The following is a 21,380-nucleotide window of genomic DNA, read 5'->3' on the forward strand; positions in this document are numbered from 1 at the left end:
TTTGGCAATGCCCGCTGTGACAAACACCACATAGTTCACCATGCAAAAGGGCAAAGTTGCGTGAAGGACGCTCCCTCCACAAAGGTTTGTTCACAGCTGTAGTGAAAAGAACAGAGAAATACTATTACAACAACAAGAAACTATGATACAGTCCATTTTATTTTTTATTGTTACCTGGCTTTTTGTTGACCTCAGAAATCCGAGGTTGAATGAGAAATCGCAAATGGGCAAAACAAAACAAACCTTGTTTGTTCATTCAACAACTGTAAAGATAGTGGAAATGTTTTTTTTTCCCTTGAAATTGGCACATGTTGTTGGTGGCTTTTTATCTAGAGTCCATCTTTCCAGTTAATTCATTAGCACATAAACAAAATATTTGCTTTTTCTTTAAATAAGATAAAGTAGTTGTGACGCGTGAGGGCCTTCAAGGCCTTCTCTGCTGGCCCCAAAAATATCTGAATCATGTGATTTTAATTATACTTGGTCCTTCAATACTTATTGAATAATTCCTAATTGTCTGTAAGCTTCCTTTCATTGCTTCTCCCTCGTTGTTCTGATAAAAGATGTCCGTCCCTTATCTACACGGCTTACCCTCACTAGGATTCTGGGGGTGCTGAAGCCCATCCCAGCTATCTTCGGGCAGTGGGCAGGGAACACTCTGACCAGGTTGCCAGCGGGTCGCAAGTCACACCGAGACAGACAGCCATTTATACCTATGGACAATTTGGAGTCACCAATTCACCTGACATGCATGCTTTTGTAATAGCTGGAGGAAACCCATGCAGGCACAGGGAGAACATGCAAACTACTCACAGGAAATCTGGTGGCTGGATTTCAACCCAGGAGCAAACGTTCTAACCACTTGGCCGCTGTGCTGGTACCAGATGCGTGCTTTATTATTTAAGCATTTAATCAATCACATTTCCGCCATTCTTGCTAGGCTAAGAAATCTACCCTGAGGCCTTCAGGGTGAGATTTGCTGTCTTGGAGAGAGCAGTTTGTGTAGCCAATCAGATTTTGAGTTGGCGTCTGAGAGCCAGCTAGCGGGCTTTGAGCAAGGTCACTGGTTTCAAAAACTGTGACTGGCTTAATGACTATGGGGCAGTAATCAACCAAAGTGTTAGCACAGTCCTCTTAGTAAAACAAGGACATAAAAGAGTTGTGTTGATTTGATAGCAAAAAGGTTGGACAACAATAAAAGAGAGCAAGCATTGCGCAAGCGAGAAAAAGGCTTTGTCAACACTTTCAGCCCAGAGGTAAGATCTTATAGCTGAGCCCAATTCCGACTTGTTTCGGATTCTGGCCAGTCTGGGCTGAAATGTCAATCATGATCACTGGGGGAAAATTATTTCGTCCAGAAATTTTGAGTATAACATCATTCAATACGCATTGCAGCATTTGTGGCTTTCATATTTTTGTGGTAAAACAAACTTTTGTGGCGGTGATATCACGTCCTTTGTTTCTGTGACATATTAAAGGATCAGGATCATATCTTTAATTCCTGCACGTCATTTAAGGTGATTTATTGTGTCTAATCTTTTAAGTCGCAGACTAGGAAAATAAATCGAACCTGTGACCTCATGATCCCAAGACGAGCGCTCTACCTCCTGAGCTAATGCCGCCCAAATAACAAAATGGTAAATGCATTTATATAGCACTTTTCAAGTCAATTAAGACCTCCCAAAGCGCTTTACAATGTGCCTCACACTTACCCATTCACACACACACACACACACACACACACACACACACACACACACACACACACACACACACACACACACACACACACACACACACACACACACACACACACACACACACACACCAATAGCGGCCATGCAGCCATGCAAGGCGCAGACCTGATCATTGGGTGCATTAGGGATCGCCATTCTAAATGATGTATTGATTTCTCAGTGCAGCAACAAAAAAAAATAATTGAAAAAAAGCTTATTGTGAAACACATAATTGAAAAACACTGGAAAAATGTATCAAAATATTAACAAATCTAAAAAAAATACAGCTTTGGGTAGAAAACTCTAAAAAAAAGGGGGGGGGGGCATTTAGTCTCTGACTATAACTTATTACTTTTTTTAAAACTAACGTGCCCAACACTGCACATTATACAGACTACAAATGCGCCAGGGGTCCGCAAGGGAGCGTCAAAGAGCAGGTTCAGTCTGAGGAGAGGTCAAATTTGTTGGCAAAAGAAAGCTTCTACTCAGGTGTTTTAGGATCAGGGAGTAGTGTAATAATAGTCGGTAGTTTGCAATATCCTGTAGTCTGTGAAGCCCTTTGAGACTCCTTGTGATTAAGGGCTATACAAATAAACATGACTTGACTTCGATCGTGACACACGTTCCGTGGGAAGCGCAGCGCTAAGAAATAGAGTGCGCGCTCACGCGAAGGGGAGTTCGATTTTGCAGGGGAGACGGATTTAGGCATAACTTTGAAAAGGGGGCCCACTCCAGCCCTGACTATAACTCATTACTTTTTTAAGTAACGTGCCCAACACGGCACATTAAACCGACTACGATCGCGACAAACGTTGTGTGGGAATCGCAGCGCTGAGAATCCCAGTGCGCGTTCACGCGAAGGGGAGTCCGATTTTTGCACCGTCCCGCGTGCTGGTCGCTGTAGCTTTAACTGGTCCATAATACCTTGCAGTGACCCAACTGGGTTCCAACATCGTTTCTAAGCCCCCTCTTGCGACACACCAGCAGAGAAAAGCAGAGCGAGAGAGAAAGCGAGACCGCTGCGTCTCGGATGTCCGGTGGAGTACAGCGAAGGAGCGAGCGAGCCGTGTTTACATGCACATGCGGCGGTAGCGTGACGCGCATCGGCCCGCAGCACACAAGAAGCAGCACCCCCCCCCCCTTCCAAGCTGCCTCACACACTTCTTGTCATCCCTGCAGCCTGAAGCCTTTCCCCGAGTAGGAGACTGTCTCCTTTTCTTCTTTTTTTGGAGGACAAGCTGCATGGAGGAAAACACGCGTGATCATAACGGGACGGTGTGAGTAGCTATGTTTTGTTTTGGTGGGCCCAAACCAACCTTGGGTGTCAATATATTCCCTATGCTAATATTAACCATCTCAGTGTTTCCCAGATTCTAGAGGGCCGCCAGGGTTTTGTAAACTTGTATCATTAAACTATAGGATCCTACTTTTTATGTAAAGGAAAGTGTGTACTATTTCGTGTTTCCTCGTGGTGCAAAAAAAAACTTTCATTCTGTATAAATAACAAACAGTAATTTGAGAACTATGCAAAATACATAAACTATCATACCAATGTTTATTTATATATTAATCATAGGTTGAGAAATGTGTATTTTTCTTTTATAAATCATTGACTGTTTAAAATATTTTCCAACCCGACAGCAGATGTCGGTTATTTTTATGAACTGTGTGTATTTAGTGTTTATTTCAGCTATTATTTAAAAAAATAAATCAAAATAATATGAGTTCCAGGTTTTCTGCGTCACTTTTGGCAATTTAATGATAAATAACTAAATGGTGTAATAGTACTGTGTAGTCTTTACAGCCCTTGGAGACTTCTTGTGATTAAGGGCTATACTGTAAAATTAAACATGACTCTGTCCCGTCATGTCCGGTATCGACCCCATCTGATATCAACTTGGGCAATTGGAATCGATCTTGTCGGTCTCTGGCTTCCTGTCTTTCCACGCCAGACCGCTGCATGACTTCCCATTTCCCATAAAATAAAAAGCTCGTGTGAGAACGTCACACGTTTGGGTCCTGATCCTGTTCTGGTTCATGACATCCACACTGTGCTCTACGGCACTCAAATATTACATAATGTTGCTTGAATGGTGTGTAACGCTCTCTTGTGTAAAACAAGCGCCTCTAATTACTTATCATGAATGAATAAAACTTTATTTCGTACATGAAAAAACAAAATAAAACAAAACAAGTCAAAAACCAAACCAATGTTAACGTAACATGCCCGAAAAGGAATAGGAGGAAGCATATGCTTATTTATATATTCATATGCTTAATAACCAGCTCGGTGGCCTTGAGGGTAGAGCGCCTGCTCCGAGGCTGGGAGGTCGCTGGTTCAAGCCTTGGCCGAGTCATACCTAAGACTTACAACATTGGTACTCATTGCTTCCCTGCTTGGCGCTCAGCATTGAGGGTTGGAATTGGGGGGTTTGGTCACCTAATGAATCCCAACACAGCAGTTGGGTCTAAAATGGCGGCGCCCTGTTCGGCTGCGGCTACATCGGCTCGCTACAGTTTAACTGTGTGGGTCAGATGTATTGACGTTTCGTTCTGTGTGCATGGGTACAAGAATGACAATAAAAGTAAATTCTTCTTCTTATTATTATTTAATTCTAGCCCTTCGACTTCCTTAAAACTTGCAGCTAGATCTTCTCTGTGTTTACATACAACAAACTCTCACGAATATACATATTTACATAGGTTCTGTGGATGCACAGTCACTCCATCAACATCATCCTCATCACCACCACCATCACTATTTTCACCACCATCATCATCATCATGATCAGCATTGCTGTCTCAATATATTTTCAGCATACTGTGTAATAACAGCATCTATTATAATGAAATTATTCTCATTGGTGCTCGTGGTGAAAAGTGACTGTTTTGTGGTGTGTGTTGTCCATCATACAAAGTATCTTTGAACCTGCTGCTTGAGGGGGGGTGCCCACCCAAGCAGCTGGATCACCCATAGCTAGGTGTCCTGATCTGTGCATTAAAAGACAATACATGGGAGCCAGATACCTTCAGCATCAAAATTCCCACTTGTCTGCCCTAACTATAAGTTGTGCAGGTATGTCTGTTTTAGGTTCTCATTAAAAGTTATATCTATCTGATTGTATCTCCATTTATTTATTTTTTTGTTCGGTTTTCGCCATCATTACCAACATATTTATTCACCTCGTTGTTTTGTTTTTAAATGTATCTAGATTGTAATGAAGTTGCATAATATAATGGTGACAGCAATATAATTACAACAAGAACATTCATAAATAACAATAAGAATAGTCATAGTTAATGGTAAATGGTCTGCATTTATATAAAGCTTTTCAAGTCAATGAAGACCTCCCAAACCGCTTTACAATGTGCTTCACACTTACTCATTCACACACACACCAATAGGGAGTCAGCCATGCAAGGCGCCTACCAGCTTATTGGGGGCATTAAGGATTCAGTGTTTTGCCTAAGGACACTTCGACAAATCAAACTATTTTTGATTTTATAGCTCTTTAGGTCAAAAAAGTTCCCGACCCCTGCGTAAACGCCCCTGAGCACACCCCTAAACTGTCCACCCACAAGATGATAATAATAACAATAACAACAAAAATAATAGTCACAATAGTTATAATGATAATAAGCTTAATAATTAGTCTGACCCATCTATTGGCTCTAACAGGCCTCTGCTCCAACATTATTTGGATACCGATACTACTACTACTACTACTAATAACAATAATAGTCACATACAGTTGTAATGATAATCATCATCATCATAATAGTTATAATAATACCAGCTTAGTTATTAGTTTTACCTATCTATGAACTCAATAATGCTACCTATCTCTAAATATAATTCAGACACCAATAATAATGACAATAATAAGCATAATGATAATAATAGTTATGATAATAATAATTACAATAATATTAATAATAAGGTTAATGTTTGGCTTAAGCCTTCAATTTGCTATAAAATAGTTGTTATCCCAAAATGTCATTCAGACTCTGCAGGTCTGCATCAAACGTTAAGTACCGGTATCATTTTCCGTTCATTTTGCCGGCTGTGATTTTTGGACTGTGGACTTTAATAAATTACATTTAGTTTCAATCGCGGGACGTGAAGTCGGGTTTGGATTAATTTTGTGTTTGTGTTACATGTTTAAATGTGGGCGCATGCGGCTTATATACAGGTGCGGCTTGTGTATGTACAAAATCAGTTTTCCTCTTAAAATGTGGTGGGTGCGGCTTATAATCAGGTGCGCTCAATAGTCCGGAATTTACGGTGTATATATATATATATATATATATATATATATATATATATATATATGTGTGTGTGTGTGTGTGAGGCGCCAGCTAAATGTGGCTCTGCCTCGGTATCGCAAGCTGGGTAGAGAGCAGCCAACAATCTTTTGGGCCCAAATGATAATGAGGAAAGAAAACACATAATTCACACCCTGAGTAAACATACATATGGTCTTAAAAGGCAATTTTAAATACAAAATAAGAGAGCAACAGGCTAAATAGGTGAAGTGTACGGTATAGCAACGTTACACGTACATGTATATCTTAGACATTCTCGAATACTTCAGTAACGATGTAACATATTAAGAGTTCTTCAGATAATGCTAACATGAAAAACACGCTTACCAAACTATCAGCTTCACTCCAAAGCACGAAATCCAATGAAATATTCATCCTCTGTGCCACTTTAGCGGGTAAACAACTCCTTTAACTTCATCCGCTCCCCCCCACAACAGAGCAAGGTTAAAATGATCCACACAAGCCAAGAGCGACCCCTTGCGGTTTAGCGTAGAAATAATCTTTTTCATCCAAAGGGCCAGATTACTAAAATATTTCGATTTTTTTTGGGGGAGAGAGAGAGAGAAAGACTATACTTTAGGACAAAATTCCGCAAAACCACCAATCCCGCTCTCAAGACAAAAGCTAATTTTTAGTCCATTTAATTATCTGTGTCTGTCAAAAGATTTGATAAAATCTATGAAACAATAATAATAATGTCAGCGCCTGTGTCCCATATCATCCAACATACAACTTTAAACTTGTCTCCCACCCAACAGTTACTTAAGATAATTAAAGCTAATTTTAACCTTCATTTTCTTCCATAAAAACTGTTTTAAAACATGCTGCGAGCAGAGTTCTTTGGTAAAAATGTCCCAAAAACTGCCTACGAAAGGTTTATGGATATATTTTGCCCCAGCACAATGGGCGTGTGTAAGAGAGAGGGGAGCGTGCTTCTGCTCACCTAATCAAATGGTTCTGTGTGCTTGGCCAGCGTTTTTGGGTAATTATAGTTTGTTCTGTGGGTTTTATCATCAGATGTCTCAGCAGTGAACATGCATTATTTAATGAACTTCCATATGAACTATTCCTTAAAATTTAATTAATTTAACCAATTGTTTTACTTAATGTAAACACTGAGCGTGTTGCTGTTAAGTAACTAATCACGTATGGAGTGTGTCTTTTTGCACACCTCCCCACTGAGTTAAGTCTTACAGGCTTATCGTCTCCCCCAAGCTGATTACTTTGAATTTATGAGGCTGCGCGGTGCAGTTAAGTGTCAACAGGGTCAAAAAACAGTCTTGAAGTAGGGAAGGCACAGGTACAACTTTTAAAATGTTAATTCTCTTTCAAATTAAATTCATAACGAATACATTATGATGTTGTTAGGTCTTGCAATTGTGATTAGATTGTGTTTATTTACTCATTCAGTTTAAAAGTAAACAAATAATCCAGTAACCTGCTTAAGGTTGTGGGCGAAGGTATTTTCATCTATATACAACACATTGTTCATTTTACCTCTGAAAAGTGATGGGTCCCTGGGACTTGCATGCTCAAAAATCTATGGGTCCCAACAGAGATCTATGGGTCCCCAAAATATAGTTTTATCGAGGTTGAAATTGTAAATCGGCGACAAATATATAATATAAATCTATATATTCAGTCAGTTTTAATCATCACAGTTTATTTGTAATACAAATCAGTTATCACGTCAAATTATTTCAGTTCACAACAATATTGTACATTATACAAAATAATATTGCTGAAATAATTATATTAATCTATATTTTCATTCAGTTTTATCCATCACAGTTAATCGGTTATACAAAGCAGTTATCATTTAAGATTTTCCAGTTCATAAATTCTTCATGGTTTGCTGTCCCGCCACAGTTGTAATGCCTTCTCAAGGTCCAATCCATTATCATCTTCCTCATAGTGTAACCAGGAATATAATTTAGTCCATTTTGGCAGAAAAATCCTTTTCTTGTTAATTTTATTTTGTTTATTTTTTTCGTCTTTTTTTTTTTTTTGCCTCGGCGATCTTCCGAAGAATTTCTCCGCCGTTTTTTCGTGCCAGAATTATTGCCGTTGTTATCACTTTCTGCATTATGTTTCGAATTATTACTGACCCTAAAGAAATGACCAATTTTGTGTTGATTTTCACCTAATACTAACTGTTTTTTCGGAGGCATACTTAACCTTCACCTTCCCTCGACGACAAGCACCACAACAATGACGCAATCTCGAAGCAACGAGAGCTCGTTTGCCGAGATCGGCGTGCAGACGAAAACCCGAACCGTGAGACCAAAACAACAATGGCTGATCTGCCTGACGAAAAGTTTAAAGTGCGGTAAACCTTTGTTAAAAAAAGTAATCGGGTTATAATGACAATTTTGTGTCAAAAAAGTTGCGTCCCGGGGACGCACGTTTATTTGACACGATGCGTCCCCAGCAAAAATGATGCGTCTAGGACGCAGGGACGCGGGCAAACGAGAACACTGCAACATCTCACATGCAAGACATTAGATGTGCTTTGCATATTTCTACAATATTTTCATTCAAAAAATGTTGTGTCAGCTGTTTTGGCTAACATCAATATTATTTGATGTTGTTCTCGCTTGTAAGTGTGGAATGTCTTTGCCAAAAATTTTGAGTCAGCAAAACCAAAATTGTTGAGATGACTTTTTAGGCATTTTTCCACATATAAGTATACTGTTCTAACTGTCTGCAAGACATTGTTTTAAAATTGAAAATTGTTCTGGTCTTGAAGAGGGGAATGTCTTTCCGGAAAAACGACAGGGGCCTCAAAACCAAAAAATGCCAAGTCAGCTTTTTTGGCAGTTATTACATCTTGAGTTACCGACCTGACTGCCTGTAAAAGAAGGTGTTGATAGTTAATGTCGTTCACGTCTCGGAGAGTGGAATGTCTTTCTAGCAAGAAATGCTGTGTCAAAATGCAGAGTCAGCTTCTTGTCATTTCTAACACCTAGTTTAGTCGACCTGGCTGCCTGTGAAGGATGGTGGCCATGTGTAAACTCCCTGCCCCTTTTCACACAAACATACACTTTGATCCCAAACGAAAACATTATGACCACCCTCACTTTGAAATATACAGTATTCACCAATGCATAAGAATTGACCTATGGCTAAGCCCTGCCTTCAAATGCGATGAGCCAATCACAGTGCGCCTGGACAATCTCTGCTAGCATATTCATTCAAATGCATTGCAGTTTGTCAGTTTGTGTTCATTGTTTTGTGTTTTTTTTCTTACATTCAAAAGTTTAAAATGGTCAAACGGTGTGCATGAGGTACATGCATATCTGGTACAAAATATCTTAAAAGGCTGGGCGATGGGGTGTACTTTTTACCTTTTCCCAAGCCACATTTAAATTGATTCGACCACAGCAACAACTCAACGTGGATAACGTTAATAAGGATGTCCACATCTGTCCTAATATAAGTTAACATAGTATTTCAGGCAAAATATTGTCACTTTCCTGCAGAGAAATAGAAAGTTATTTATAAAGTGAACATCTCTAAAGTTAGGATCTAGCTAACGTTAGCTCTTGGCTGCGATGTACACACATCACTTTGTTTACTGGGAGTTCAGTGGCCTGTTATGTGCTAGATTTTGTAAGCTGGTAATCATACGTGACTGTTACCTGTTGTCAAAAGAGCTCTTGTCATAATACCGTTAACTTTTGGAGATAAGATTCGCTTCTCTTGCAGTTAGTCCACATAATGGAACACAATATGAAAGCAGTAACTCGGTTCCCCATGGATTTAATCCCAATTATGTGTCAGATCGAACTTGTTAGTGTATATGAACAGATTTTTACAAAAGCCTAATATATCACTAAACTTTGCTTTAGCAAAAATTGAAGCTAGGCTAACACAGAGCTATAAGCTAGGTTTAGATTAAATAAAGCTAGTAGCAATAACAAACCCTATTTTACAAGTCACGGCAAGTTAAGTAGTTAAAGGTAAACAATGCTGATCCTCAATCGCAGGGGTCGGGAACCTTTTTGACCCAAAGAGCCATAAAAGCAAAAAATGTTTTACAAATAAATTGAGAGGGCCACATCATATATTTTCAGACAAAATTGAAAAAACTGCCAAACACGCTTTCTAGACAAAAGCTAATTCTTTAGCACATTTTATTTTACTGTGTGTCATTTGATGATTTGATCAAATGTTTGAAATGATAATAATGCCAAATCCTGTGTCGTAAATCGGTGTGTAGCACTATTTAGATATTCTATATAACACTCTACAGTGGGCATTTGCACGTCACACTGGGTATTTGTATATTGTATTCTTTTTGCTTTATTATTGTATTGTTCTCAGCTCAGGGATGCTGCTGGAAATGTGAATTTCCCTCCGGGGATGAATAAAGTATCTGTATCTATCTATCTATCTATCTATCTATCTATCTATCTATCTATCTATCTATCTATCTATCTATCTATCTATCTATATCTATCTATCTATCTATCTATCTATCTATCTATCTATCTATCTATCTATCTATCTATCTATCTATCTATCTATCTATCTATCTATCTGTCTGTCTGTCTGTCTGTCTGTCTGTCTGTCTGTCTGTCTGTCTGTCTGTCTGTCTGTCTGTCTGTCTGTCTGTCTGTCTGTCTGTCTGTCTGTCTGTCTGTCTGTCTGTCTGTCTGTCTGTCTGTCTGTCTGTCTGTCTGTCTGTCTGTCTGTCTGTCTGTCTGTCTCTCTCTCTCTCTCTCTCTCTCTCTCTCTCTCTCTCTCTCTCTCTCTCTCTCTCTCTCTCTCTCTCTCTCTCTCTCTCTCTCTCTCTCTCTCTCTCTCTCTCTCTCTCTCTCTCTCTCTCTCTCTCTCTCTCTCTCTCTCTCTCTAAATATGCCATTTACAATTTGTCTTCCACCTTCAGTTAAGAGTGTTGAGGCAATTTTTTTCCATGAAATTTGTCCTTAATAACGGTTTCAAAACAATGTGCATGCAAAGTTCTTTTGTAAAAATATCGCAAACGATAAGCATGTCGTCATATTCACTTTCGGTGTAGACTCCACTGAGCGAGAGGGAGAGAAGGAAGTGCCTTGCGCTGTGTGCAGGGATCCGCCCACCTGTACTGCTCACCCAATCAAAGTCGTTTGCCAGCGTTTTTATTTATCAGTTTAAATGGTTTCTTATCAAACGTCTGCATTAAGTTGCTTCGGCTTTATATGGACCAAAATCGTGATGAAATCACTTAACTTTGGAACGCCACAGAGAGATGTGCAATAGTTACATTTTATTTCGGAGTCTTACGTACTCATGAAAAGAGCCATATATGGCTCCCGAGACATAGGTTCCCTACCCCTGCTCTATCGTGTTGTTCAAGATGGTAATGACACGTTTACATTGTGACTTGTACATTTTTGCCTGAAGTAGAAGCTTTTCATCGACCTTCTCAACAATGAAATCATTTAGATAACCTTCCAATGTATAGTTCAGGCCCTTTTGGTAACTTTGAGAAGATATGTAATCTTTGTGGGGCTAAAAAAAACATCAATTGCCTCTTACTAAATGTCTCCAACTGTGACACTTGCCATCGCGCTCTTCACATCATCTTCAATCTTTGTCCGAGGGAGTAAAGGGGGCGGGGCTTAGCCATAGGTCAATTAGAGATGATACAGCAGGAAATTAAAGTGAACTTCAAATGACAAGGTTGCACACTTACTTCACTGGTGGCCCGAGTGACTCCATCAAACTAATTGATTTCTTGTCCGGGGGACACGGTTCAATCTAATCTAATTTACTTTTTTTTATATATTCACGGAAGCTGCTGACATGAACATTCCCAATGTTGCTTCCTTCCCACACTGTAGACAAAACATGTCACCCAGAACAGTGTTCCCCAACCTTTTCATTATCACGGACCGGTTTAATGTCTGACAATATTTTCATGAAGCAGTCCAATGATAATTAAAATAAAAGAATAAAATAATCATAATGATAATTAATGTAAAGGCTCCTTTGAGAGGAGTGGGGGCACAATGGACATTGGGGAAGTTTTGTTTTTTTTAACTTTCGCAGAATAAAGTGTAAATACACCTCCACTATACTAGGGGTGCAGTGGCGTTCTCAGTCACAGAGCGTATTGTTTTTATTTAACATCCACGCAGTGCATTAAGCACATAGTATAAGCAATCAGTATGATGTGTTTATGTGTGTGTTAATACAAAGTGTAGCAGGGAAAGTGACCTCATGAAAAAATATTTAACACGGATGTGGAGATAGGTGAAGTGAGATGGGGTGAAGAGACAAACAAAGGTATTCCGTAGAACATCACTACAACCTTGGAGGGAGACAAAAAAAAGGCCGGTGTGCTCGCTATTTCAAAAATGTTGGCAGCGGACAGCACGTAGCCAAATAAACTATGTTGTCACTTAAAGACATTACAACCCAATCACACTGATAAGACACTTATGTTTTTCTTGAGTGAAAATGTGCTGTAAGGCGTAAATTTGGCGTAGATTTGGCATGGACAGAAGTGACGTGTTACCACAAATATCGAGCAATTTTTGTTTTGTCCCCACCAATATTATGTGATGACTTAAAAGAAAAGGACCAATCTTGGGGGGCGCGAGAGGATTTCTTCTTCTGAAGGGGTTGTGACAGAAAATAATCAGAAAGCGCTGCTTTAAAGCAACATACAATAAAAGGCTAGGAGCAGCGTCGCCGTGGTGACAATGTCACACTGCGAGCTAGCCATGTGGACACACACACTGCAGCGGTCTCTTTTGTTGGCATGTTGCTTGTTTTGAGCAAAGTCGTGCTTTAAAACAGGGGCGGGGGGTCGATGATGACATTGTGTTTTCAATAATGGCCATCTAAATACAAATTCTGGTGTGCATGTGTAAATAATTAACATATCATAATGATTAGTTGATTCTGGCTCCTTCCAGTTTTGGACACAGAGCACCATAATACAGTTTTTATTTTCATTGATATCAACGTTGTGAAACATTGCGTGCAAACAAGATTAGAAATGGCACTCCAGGGTAAACAAGTAATAATGACTTTAAAGGGATATCCAAATTCTAAAATAATCAAAATGAGAGAAAATAGTACATGTTTTGATATATATAGATAGAGAGAGAGAGAGAGAGAGAGAGAGAGAGAGAGAGAGAGAGAGAGAGAGAGCATTATTACTCCAAAGATTTTCCTAGATAATGCAATTTGAAGACAGTCCGTCTCGTCTTTTACTTCCTGAGCTGTGATGTGTCAGGTCGAACCCCAACACTTTTTAATAAAAACCTGTATACAAAAAGGACAGAGAGAATTGTTTATGATCATCTGCAGGGAAGCAAACGAGAGACTGCTTTCTATCACAGTGCCTCCAGCTCACTTCCAAGCAGTCTCTCGCCATCCTGCCTTTTATTCACAGAGAAAGGCATTTCCTAATTACAAGGTTGTTTCCGACTGCTAAACAGAAATGTATTTGAAAGTTAACTGTCCAGTCGAAACCAGTTTTCGTGCAAACACTTGTTATTTGAAATGTGAATGATTGACTCTGTTTAATTACTCAAGAAGAGATCCGTGCCTCTTTGGGTAAAATCTGTAACTTATTCACACCATTGGTTCTCTCTAGAGTGCAGTGGGAAACTTGCTTGTGAGAACATACTATTTTGTAAGCACAATATTTGAAGCAAAAATATAACACACATAAATGATAGTGAAATTGAATAACTTATGTACATTATTCCAACATGATGTCATGTGAATAACATCAGCGCCCTAGCAAGCCAGTCACCCTATTAGTTTACATGTTAACTAGTCGAAAAGGTTTTGAGTGTTTTTAGCCATGTTTTGGTAGTTTTTGTGGAAAATGGCTAGGAGTTGTGTCGCAGGCGGGTGCAGCAATGGTACAACAAATGGCACATGCAATTTTTTTGCATCATATCTGTATAATTGTGGGAAGGAACTTTCTGTGCCTAATTGAAAAGAAAATGGTCTTTTATACTCCCTTTAAAGATAAAAAAATAGATAAAATACTCTCAGGAATTATAGGCAAAAATAGACTGGTTATTTATAATAATAGTGCAATGGTAAGTAGTGCAATAATATTTAGCAGCAACAAAAAAAAATTACAGAATAAGTCACGTTATATATATTTTCATGGTTTTGCGCTCTTGTTTAGGGTGGTAATGGCCCCGGGGAACAAACTGTCTCTGAGCCTTGTTAGTCTTTTATGAAGACAAAAGAAAATGTTGCTTTTATTTTTAGACATCCTTCACAGAAGATACAACATGGATTTCTGAGTTAATTTAGGTTGCTGAACCACTGTGTTTTGAAGCTTTGAAAAACAGCTATAAATACTATTAACCTCTCTGCTGTATTTGTTACATGTTAACAATAAGTCAGCATGTTAGCAATGTGGTTACAAATCAGTGGTTGTGAACCTATGGCTCGTGAGCCAGATATGGCTCTTCTCATGACTACATATGGGTCAGAGATAAAATACTACTTGTGCTAATTTCTTCTGCAGTGTTCCGATTCTGATAGGCTCAAAGTCACGTTTGGTGTGTGCATAGCCGAAGCAAAGCTAACAAATGAGCTCTTCACTTCGGTATATAAAGGGCACAGTTTTACCTACAGTTTACAGTCAAGGTGTCACACCAATAAACCACGTTTTGGCTATACATCGCTGAATAATCTTTTGTATGGAAGCTTGTAAATAATGTATGTTCACTGTCTAGACACTTTATGATAAAAACCCACAGAACAAACTGTAATTACCCGGAAACACGAACCAAGCACACTGAACAATTTGATTGGTGAGGTGTAGGGGTGAAAGGAACTATGCACATACAGCACGCTCCCCTCTTTCTGACACGCGGCCATTGCACTTAAGAGAAATACGTCAATAAACTTTTCATTTGCTGTGTTTTGTGACATTTAACAAAAAAACTCTGCTCGCAGCTTGTTTTGAAACTGTTATTTACAAGAAGAATGAAGGTCAAAATAAGCCTCACTTATCTTAAGTAACTCGGAGGTAGACAAGTTTAAAGTTGTTTATTTGTTGATATGGGACACAGGCTTTGGCATTATTAATATTTCATACATTTACCAGCTCAGTAGCCTAGATGGTAGTGTGCCCGCTTTGAGACTGGGAGGTCGCTGGTTCGCGCCTCGGCCGAGTCTTACCTAATTGGTAAAATGGCGGCGCCCTCTGCTGGCTGCGGCTGCATCGGCTCGCTACAACGGGTCAGGTGTATCGACATTTCGTTCTGTGTACATTGTTACAAAGAATGACAATACAAAGGAAATTATTATTATTATTATTATTTATCAAATCATCTTACGTCAGACAGTGAAATAAAATGCACTGAAAAATTAGCTTTTGTCTGAAGAGCGGTTTTTGCAGTTTTGGTGAATTATGCCTTAAAATTTATATTATGGTAGTCTCTCAAAAACAAATCGCTGGGATGGGCTCCAGCACCCCCGTGACCCTACTGAGGATAAGCGGTGCATATAATTGGATGGATGGCTTTGTGGCTCCAAAAGGTTCCCGACACCTGTTTTAAATGTCTGCAATTCTTTCCAAGTCAGTTCTAAGCCACCAGGCACTTGAAATAAGGGGAAATGCACTGTACAAGTTCTGGGATTGGATAAAAAGGAAAATTCTCTTCTATTTTCCTTCATTGTCCAAGCGTTGGTGCGCTTTGTAGTGTAACCAGGGACCGTTCTGGGCTAAGCCTTAGGGTGGCATCCAAAGAGTGACGTGCAAAGAGACTGCGGTTACAGCTAAGTTTAACTCGTTGAGACAGCACACATGTCAAAGCACTGTAGTATATTACAGCTATTTGAAGATATTTTCTTTTAACTGGCACTTTGCACTGGTTCAATTGTTTTCTTTGAGTCGCCGCTCGTGCTGACATGGCAACCATAAATGTCAGATTTTAGTGTAGCTGACATCAGTGTAGAATTCTTTTTATATGCCACCTTCTAAATTGTACTGTGTAGAGTTAATTTGTGTTGCTTTTTAACAACAACAACAAAAATTAAGGCTGTTTTGACAGAAAATGGCCCCAAAAGACAATTGTATTACATTATTTTCTGGACTTTAAGTCATTCTGGAGTATATGTCACACCAGCAAAAAAAATGCATAATTAAAAAGGAAAAATCATATATATATATATATATATATATTTATCCCGAGACTGGGACGTTGTGGTTCAAGCCTCGGCTGAGTCATACCTAAGACTTAAACATTGGTAACCATTGCCTCCCTGCTTGGCTTTCAGCATTAGGGGTTGGAATTAGGGGGTTTGGACACTACTCCAGCGCACCCAAAAACTTGCAACAAAATAGTAATAACATGATATATATATATATATATATATATATATATATATATATATATATATATATATATATATATATATATATATATATATATATATATATCGGTGGCCTTGGGGGTATGGCGCCTGCCCCCGAGACTGGGAGGTTGTGGTTCAAGCCTCGGCCGAGTCATACCTAAGACTTAAACATCGGTAACCATTGCCTCCCAGCTTGGCTTTCAGCATTAGGGGTTGGAATTTGGGGGTTTGGTCACCTAATGACTCCCAACACCTCAGTTGGGTTAGGCGAGGGGGCTGGGAATCCCATCCTCTGAATCAATCTCCCAAAAAAGAGTCAGAAATGACTCTAGCCACCTCCCACTAGGGGGATATGGCTTTGGTATATATATATATATATATATATACTGGACTGTCTCAGAAAATTAGAATATTTTGATAAAGTTCTTTATTTTCTGTAATGCAATTAAAAAAACAAAAATGTCATACATTCTGGATTCATTACACATCAACTGAACTATTTCAAGCCTTTTATTATTTGAATATTGCTGATTTTCGCTTACAGCTGAAAAAAACTCAAAAATCCTATCTCAAAATATTAGAATAATTCCTCAGACCAAGTAAAAAAAATAATTTTATAACAGCAAAACTAAATCAAACATTTGAAAATGTCACGAGACGTGGTGGCGTGGAAGGTGACCGGACCAGAACGGAGGCGGGAGGCATGAAGGGAGAACTCAAATGCGTTGACGATCCATAGGTTTTATTTTACAAATAAAAGTCGCCCAATACTCCGGGGCAAAACAGAACCATACAGAGTTCCTCCGGCACGAACTCAACAGGACAAAGCATAACAGACTAAAACAGGACAAGGCATAACAGACTAAAACAGGACAAGGCATAACAGACTAAAACAGGACAAGGCATAACAGACCGGGGCTGTGAAGAATGAGTAGTAATGAACCAGCAACCGCAGAGCCCACCATGCAGCCTTAAATACAGACCCACCATTAGTGGAAATGCTTTCAGCTGTTGCCCAGGGGGCGGGGCAGACCGGTCACCAAGGCGACCGTGACAGAGCCCCCCTCTTAAGGGACAGCTCCCGAGGTCCCAAAAAAGAAAAAATTACTACCTCGCGCCCCGGAATGTTGACGATCGCGATTGGGGCAACCCTGCTCCCTCCTCCGAACACGCAGGAACGGGGAGAGGCAGGCGCCATCTGCGTCGGGCGGATCGGAATCGGCGCTCGGCAGGGGGGGTCTGGTGGCCAACTGGACAAGGGATGACAGATAAACAGGACAGGCGAGAACAGGACAGATAAACAGGACAGGCAAGAACAGGACAGATAAACAGGACAGGCAAAATCAGAACAGGTAAACAGGACAGGCAAAATCAGAACAGGTAAACAGGTCAGGCCGATGCAGAAGAGTCGCACTCAGGTCAGGCCGATGCAGAAGAGTCGCACTCAGGTCAGGCCGATGCAGAAGAGTCGCACTCAGGTCGGGTCAGATTCAGAAGAGTCGCACTCAGGTCGGGTCAGATTCAGAAGAGTCGCACTCAGGTCGGGCCAGATGCAGAAGAGTCGCACTCAGGTCGGGCCAGATGCAGAAGAGTCGCACTCAGGTCGGGCCGATGCAGAAGAGTCGCACTCAGGTCGGGCCGATGCAGAAGAGTCGCACTCAGGTCGGGCCGATGCAGAAGAGTCGCACTCAGGTCGGGCCGATGCAGAAGAGTCGCACTCAGGTCAGGCCGATGCAGAAGAGTCGCACTCAGGTCAGGCCGATGCAGAAGAGTCGCACTCAGGTCAGGCCGATGCAGAAGAGTCGCACTCAGGTCAGGCCTCTACAGAAGAGTCGCACTCAGGTCAGGCCTCTACAGAAGAGTCGCACTCAGGATTCAGATTCAGAAGAGTCGCACTCAGGATTCAGATTCAGAAGAGTCGCACTCAGGATTCAGATTCAGAAGAGTCGCACTCAGGATTCAGATTCAGAAGAGTCGCACTCAGGATTCAGATTCAGAAGAGTCGCACTCAGGATTCAGATTCAGAAGAGTCAGACTCAGGGGGGATCAGATTCAGAAGAGTCAGACTCAGGGGGGATCAGATTCAGAAGAGTCAGACTCAGGGGGGATCAGATTCAGAAGAGTCAGACTCAGGGGGGGACAGATTCAGAAGAGTCAGACTCAGGGGGGAACAGATTCAGAAGAGTCAGACTCAGGGGGGAACAGATTCAGAACAGACAAGACAGGACAGGAAAGACTGAACAAAATCAGTACAGGGAGAGTCAAGGCAGGCATGGGAGTCGAACAGGCAGGCATGGGAGTCGAACAGGCAGGCATGGGAGTCGAACAGGCAGGCATGGGAGTCGAACAGGCAGGCATGGGAGTCGAACAGGCAGGCATGGGAGTCGAACAGGCAGGCATGGGAGTCGAACAGGCAGGCATGGGAGTCGAACAGGCAGGCTTGGGAGTCGGAGTCGGCCCGACGGGCAGCGGAGTCGGAGTTGGCCCGACGGGCAGCGGAGTCGGAGTCGGACTTGCACGCAGGGGAGAGGGAATAGCAGGCAATCGGCACGGGAGTCGGGCAGGCAGGCATGAGAGTCGAACAGGCAGGCGTCAATTCTTCCCGGGACCCCATTCGAGGCACAGCAAGGGCCACGACGGGCGGGGCCGTGGTTCGAACGGGCAGGGAAGGCCAACTCAGTAGGCGCCTGCCGAACTGCGCTCTCCAGCTCTCCCAAGTCGCGCTGGGATCGTTCGCTGAGTTCTATTTGTTGGCTGGTTCATTCTGTCACGAGACGTGGTGGCGTGGAAGGTGACCGGACCAGAACGGAGGCGGGAGGCATGAAGGGAGAACTCAAATGCGTTGACGATCCATAGGTTTTATTTTACAAATAAAAGTCGCCCAATACTCCGGGGCAAAACAGAACCATACAGAGTTCCTCCGGCACGAACTCAACAGGACAAAGCATAACAGACTAAAACAGGACAAGGCATAACAGACTAAAACAGGACAAGGCATAACAGACTAAAACAGGACAAGGCATAACAGACCGGGGCTGTGAAGAATGAGTAGTAATGAACCAGCAACCGCAGAGCCCACCATGCAGCCTTAAATACAGACCCACCATTAGTGGAAATGCTTTCAGCTGTTGCCCAGGGGGCGGGGCAGACCGGTCACCAAGGCGACCGTGACAGAAAATGTCCATTGATGCACTCAGTACTTGGTTGGGAATCCTTTTGCACGGATTACTGCATCAATCCGGCGTGGCATGGAGGCAATCAGCCTGTGGCATTGCTGAGGTGTTGTTGATGCCCAGGATGCTTCGATAGCGGCCTTCAGCTCATTTGCATTTGTAGGTCTAGTGTCTTTCATCTTCTTCTTAACTAAACCCCACAAATTCTCAATGGGGTTCAGGTCAGGGGAATTAGCAGGCCAATCAAGGACAGTGATGCCATGGTCAGTGCACCAGTTACTGGTGGTTTTGGCACTGTGGGCAGGTGCCAGATCATGCTGGAAAATGAAATCCTCATCTCCATAGAGCTTTTCAGCAGATGGAAGCATGTAGTGCTCTAAAATCTCTTGGTACACAGTTGCATTTACTCTGGACTTGATGAAACACAGTGGACCAACACCAGCAGCTGACATGGCTCCCCAAACCATTGCTGACTGTGGGAACTTCACACTGGATTTCAAGCAACTTGGATTTTGCTCCTCTCCAGTCTTTCTCCAGACTCTGGCGCCTTGACTTCCAAATGAAATGCAAAACTTGCTTTCGTCTGAAAAGAGGACTTTGGACCACTCTGCAACTGTCCAGTGCTTCTTCTCCATAGCCCAAGTCAGACGGTTCTTCCGTTGTCTTGACTTCAGAAGTGGCTTGACCATGGGAATACGGCTATTGTAGCCCATTTCCCGGACACGTCTGTGAACTGTGGCTTTTGATACCTGGACTCCCGCTTCAGCCCACTGTCTTTGAAGCTCCCCCAAATTCTGGAAGCGGCTCTTCTTCACAATTTTGTTAAGGCTGCGGTCATCTCTCTTGGTTGTGCAGCGTTTCCGGCCACATTTTTCCCTTCCAACAGACTTTTTGTGGATATGCTTTGAAACTGCACTCTGTGAACAGCCTGCTCTTTGAGAAATTTCTTTTTGTGTCTTACCCTTCTGATGGAGGGTATCAATGATGGTCCTCTGGACAGCAGACAGATCAGCAGTCTTCCCCATACTTGTGATTTAGTTTACTGAACCAAGCTGAGTGTTTTTAAGGCTCAGGAAACCCTCGCAAGGTGTTTCGAGTTAATTAGATGATTCAGGTGATTAGTTGAATAGCCTACTTGTATACTTTTTCATGATATTCTAATATTTTGAGATAGGATTTTTGAGTTTTCTTAAGCTGTAAGCCAAATTCAGCAATATTCAAATAATAAAAGGCTTGAAATAGTTCAGTTGATGTGTAATGAATCCAGAATGTATGACATTTTTGTTTTTTTAATTGCATTACAGAAAATAAAGAACTTTATCACAATATTCTAATTTTCTGAGACAGTCCAGTATATATATATATATATATATATATATATATATATATATATATATATATATATATAATTGGTCGGTCCAAATTGTCCCTAGGTGTGAATGAGCGAATGCGTTGTCTGTCCCTGTGCCCTGCGATTGGCTGGCAACCAGTTCAGGGTGTCCCCTGCCCACTGCCCGGAGATGGCTGGGATAGGCTCCAGCCCCCCCGCGACCCTAATGAGGATAAGCGGTACGGCTGATGAGATTGTTGGAGAAATTGGAGGTTCGATAATCGAGAGAAAAGTCTTCTCATATGTGGATAAGGAAAAATGGACAGGAGCCTCGTTCGGAGGGAGATGTCACTTTATTGATTCGTCAATGAAGATCTCAGAGAGCTGGGAACATGACAATGTATTTAAAGCTGGTAGTGACGATTAGGCTTCGATTGAGTACACCCCAAAAGGCGGTCCTGTATCACGTATCAAGTACAGAGCGTC

General features: G+C 41.3%; 1 protein-coding gene across 2 annotated transcripts in view; it reads left to right on the top strand.

Moving 5' to 3' along the window:
• The first annotated feature begins 2,538 nt into the window (after positions 1-2,538).
• rassf8b (Ras association domain family member 8b) overlaps positions 2,539-21,380 on the top strand; it is a 66,698-nt gene continuing 47,856 nt past the window's right edge. Inside the window, exons 1-2 of one of the 2 annotated variants that reach the window (XM_088348666.1) lie at positions 2,539-2,824; positions 2,916-3,013. The gene's annotated coding sequence lies outside the window, so the exon portion shown is untranslated. Of the gene's footprint in view, positions 3,014-21,380 lie in introns of both variants that reach the window. The other variant, XM_088348664.1, reaches the window with a different exon arrangement.

Source organism: Urocampus carinirostris, chromosome 11, assembly GCF_059441175.1.
Source record: "Urocampus carinirostris isolate Australia breed hairy pipefish chromosome 11, RoL_Ucar_1.0, whole genome shotgun sequence".
Lineage (NCBI taxonomy): Eukaryota > Metazoa > Chordata > Actinopteri > Syngnathiformes > Syngnathidae > Urocampus > Urocampus carinirostris.